The 4101-nt window shown below is 43.3% G+C and overlaps 1 pseudogene; it reads right to left on the bottom strand.

Moving 5' to 3' along the window:
* Nucleotides 1–1195: 1195 nt before the first annotated feature.
* On the bottom strand, nucleotides 1196–2146 carry LOC118676285 (annotated as a pseudogene).
* Between the last annotated feature and the right edge of the window lie 1955 nt (nucleotides 2147–4101).

Genomic DNA, 4101 nt, shown 5'->3' with positions numbered 1-4101 from the left:
CTACATTCCAGGCTGTGTGCTAAGTGCATTACATGTCTCAGCAACTGCAAGGACCAGCGGAGGGAATCCTCACGATCGAACATAAAGAAACAAAGTTCAGGAAGTGTCTAGCCATTTTGCTTTGTTGAAAATCTGATGCAGAATGCTCAACAGGAAATAAATTTGGAAAGGGAGCTTAAGGCTGAGACCTTACATTCATACACCATATACGTATTTTGGATATTATTCAAGTTTTTGAAGCTTATTTGTTTATTCAGCAGGGGAGTTGTAGGTTTAAAGCTGGGTTTGGGAAGGTTAACATAACTCTTAGATTACCTTTGGGTCATTTAGCTAGAGAAGAAAACCAAATGAGCCATCGTTTCTAAGGTCAGAATTACAGTTTTATCTTTTGGAAGCACTGATGTGAAAAACAGAAAAATGACACACCCTGATATTTGTATCAGCCTGTGCAGTTTACAAAGCCCTCTCATGTGTATTATTCTGCTTGATCATCACAGCAACCCTGCTAGGTGGCATTGTTACCACATTTTACCAATTGAGATGATTTATGCAAAAGCACAGTCTGGCCTGGAGTAGATACTCAAGGAATGTTAGCTGAAGTGGAAAAATAAGGAGGCACAGGCTAAGGAAGCCTAAGCATATTGCCCAAGGTCATATAGCTGAAAATACATGACAGAGACCCAACTTAAAGCCAGTTTGTCTGAGTATGAGTCTATTTCTCTTTGTTTATACCCTACCTTCTTTCCTGTCACCCACCAGAAATCCTCAGAAGTTCATGGAAAATGATAGTCGAAGAAATCAAGTATAGTACCTAGATAGCTAACTTAATGCAAACTCCCAACATGGAACATATTTAGTATAAAATTTTATTTTAAGGGTTTATGACATATACATATATATTTATTTTGTATATATGCTTTTATATATTACCATATACAGGGTATCCCAAAAAATATATATACAATTCAACAGCTGAAAGCGCAATTGATGTTTCTTTTTATTTTTCCCCCTGAACTTTATCGATGGTACACAACAAGGTAGGGCTCCCTAAACCCCTCCCCTTCTTTAGGGATTCTGGGATGGAAACTGGAGGTCAGGAGATTCTCATTGTGTTGGGGGATCGATTTGGGCAAGGGCTCCACTGTAGCTGAGGGCCTCTCTTCCTCTTGCTAGGGCTGGTAGTCTAAGGGGGCTCTCACTCCTTGGAGACCATGAGGACCATAAGGTCCACCACCCTGTTGCTGTAGCCACATTCATTATCATAGCAGGAAATGAGCTTGACAAAGTGGTCTTTGAAGGCAATGCCAGCCCCAGCATCGAAGATGGAGGAGTGGGTATCACTGTTAAAGTTGTAGGAGACAACCTGGTCCTCAGTATAACCCAGGATGCCCTTGAAGGAGCCCTCTGATGCCTGCTTCACTACCTTCTTGATGTCATCATATTTGGCAGCTTCCTCCAGGCAGCAGGTTAGATCCAAAACCGACACATTGGGGTTGGGGACACCAAAGACCATGCCAGTGAGCTTCCCATTCATCTCAGGGGTGACCTTGCCCACAGCCTTGGCAGCACCAGTGGAAGCTAAAGGGACCATCCACTGTCTTCTGGGTGGCAGTGATGACATGGACTGTGGTCAGGAGTCCCTCCACAATGCCAAAGTTGTCATGGATGACCTTGGCCAGGGGGGCTGAGAAGTTGGTGATACAGGAGGCATTGCTGACAATCTTGAGGGAGTTGTCATTCTTATCATGGTTCACACCCATCACAAACATGGGGGCATCTGCAGAAGGGGCAGAAATGATGACCCTCTTGGCTCCACCCTTCAAGCGAGCCCCAGCCTTCTCCCTGGTAACGAAGACACCGGTGGACTTCACAACATACTCAGCACCAGCATCACCCCATTTGATGTGGCAGGATCTCGATCCTGGAAGATGGAGATGGACTTTCCATTGAGGACAAGCTTCCCATTCTCAGCCTTGACTGTGTCTTTGAAGTTGCCATGAATAGAATCATACTGGACCATGTACACCATGTTGAAGTCAATGAAGGGGTCATTGATGGCAACAATATGCACTTTGCCAGAGTTAAAAGCAGCCCTGGTGACCAGGCACCCAATGTGGCCAAATCTGATCACTCCAACCTTCACCATCCTGTCTCAGGGTTGTGGCTGGCACTGTGCAGAAAGAGCGGCTGTCTGATGAACAGGAGGAGCAGAGAGCCTGATGTTTCTTTCTTTCCATATTTAATCCAGTTGTGTTTGCAGTATTTTGGGACACCCTATATATGCATGAGTGTATGTGTGTGTATGTATAATATTATATTAGTTTGCTAGGGTTGTCGTTAAGTAATATCACAGGCTGGGTGGCTTAAAAACAGACAATTATTTTCTCATAGTTTTGGAGCTGAGAAATTTAAGATTGAGGCAGTGGCAGATTTAGTTTATACTGAGGCCTCTTTCCCTGGGTTGTATATGGTTGCTTTCTCTCCAGGCCCTCACATGGTCTTCCCTCAGTGTGTATGCATATCCCTAGTGTTTTTCTGTGTGTGTCCAAATTTCCTTATCTTATAAGGAAACCAGTCATATGGGATTAGGGCTCACCCCTAATGGCCTTATTTTAACTTAATCATCACTTTAAAGACCCTGTTTTCAAGCACAGTACAATTCTGACGTATTGGAGGTTAGAACGTCAGCATATGAATTTTGAGGAAACCCTCAGTTCACAATTTATAAGGCCCTGTGACAATGAGATAAGGCAGGGTGCAGTGTGGTGTATCAATGGACATGATGGGCTTTGGATCCCTATAACCTGGGGTTGTTTTTTTTGTTTTGTTTTGTTTTTTTACAAAAAGCTCCAATATAATCTGGGTTTTAATCCCAAGTTTTTTGCCAGTTTTCAACTGTGTAGCCATGAGTTCATCACTTGACTTCAGTTTCTTCCTCTATAAATTGAAGACAAGAGGGCTTTCTTGGCAGGTTAGGGTGCAGATTAAAATAATCTATGTGCACGGTGTAGCACAGGGCCTGCCCCTTCATAGGAGCTCAGTAAAACGTTGGCGCCCTTTTCCCTCACTGTCCTGAGGGATTCAGGGGGCCGTACTCTCTCAGATAGAGGCAGACATACATACAGATAATTCCACTAGAATTATCTAGTGCCATGAGGGCTGTGTGCCACCACACATAACAAAAGAGTTTGTTTGCTTGAGTGTTTTTGGTATGAATTTTACCAGGATATTTCTGTAAGAAATAGGCACCCAGATCACAATTCTATAGGAAATCATTAGCTCAGTCTAAAATTTAAAAAACAAACGTTTAAAAATGGTATGTCATGTCCAAATTATCAAGGTAAAGAAAAACTGAGGAATGACAAGCCTAGATATTTTATCCCACTGCAGTAGGCAGCCTCTAACAAGTCCGTCAATAACCCCCGCCTCCTGGTGTTCACCCTCTTGTTTAATCTCTGCCCTCTTAAACATGGGCTCACTTAGTGATTCCCTCCCGACAAACAGAATATGGCAAAAGCGGTGGGATGACACTTCTGAGACTGAGTTACAGACAGACTGTGGCTTTTGTCTCCATCACTCTCTGGAGCATCCCTCCCATCCCCCCCACTCCCCTCTCTCTTTCTGTTTCTCTGTCTCTTTCTGTCATTACTAGATGCTGTGTGCAAAGAAAACCCAGGGGTCTGTGGAGAGGCCCACGTGATGTGAAACCATGTGAGTGAGTTGATGTGGAAGCGGATCTTCTAATGCTGCCACAGCCACATGAGCAGGCTTGGAAGCGACTCTCCAGCCCCAGCTGAATCTTGACATGATTGCAGCCCAGCCAACATCTTGACTGAAACCTGAGCCAGAGGCACTCAGTGAAGCTGCACCTAGATTCCTGACCCACAAAAAAGAGAGATTATACATGTTTGTTAGTTTAAGCTGCTAACTTTTGGGGTAATTTGTCACACAGCAATACATCAGTACTATGCCCAACTTGGAACAAATGTGTGTTTTTCTAAGCACAGGGATATTTGCACTTCATTGAACTCGAGTATTTTAATAATATAATGGAAATCTATGTTTTATTTCTTTATTAAGGACTTTGCACTCATATATATA

Source organism: Myotis myotis, unplaced genomic scaffold, assembly GCF_014108235.1.
Source record: "Myotis myotis isolate mMyoMyo1 unplaced genomic scaffold, mMyoMyo1.p scaffold_m19_p_2, whole genome shotgun sequence".
In the NCBI taxonomy this organism is placed as follows: domain Eukaryota; kingdom Metazoa; phylum Chordata; class Mammalia; order Chiroptera; family Vespertilionidae; genus Myotis; species Myotis myotis.
Note: the sequence above shows the minus strand (reverse complement) of the source record. Positions and strands in the feature narration are given on the sequence as shown.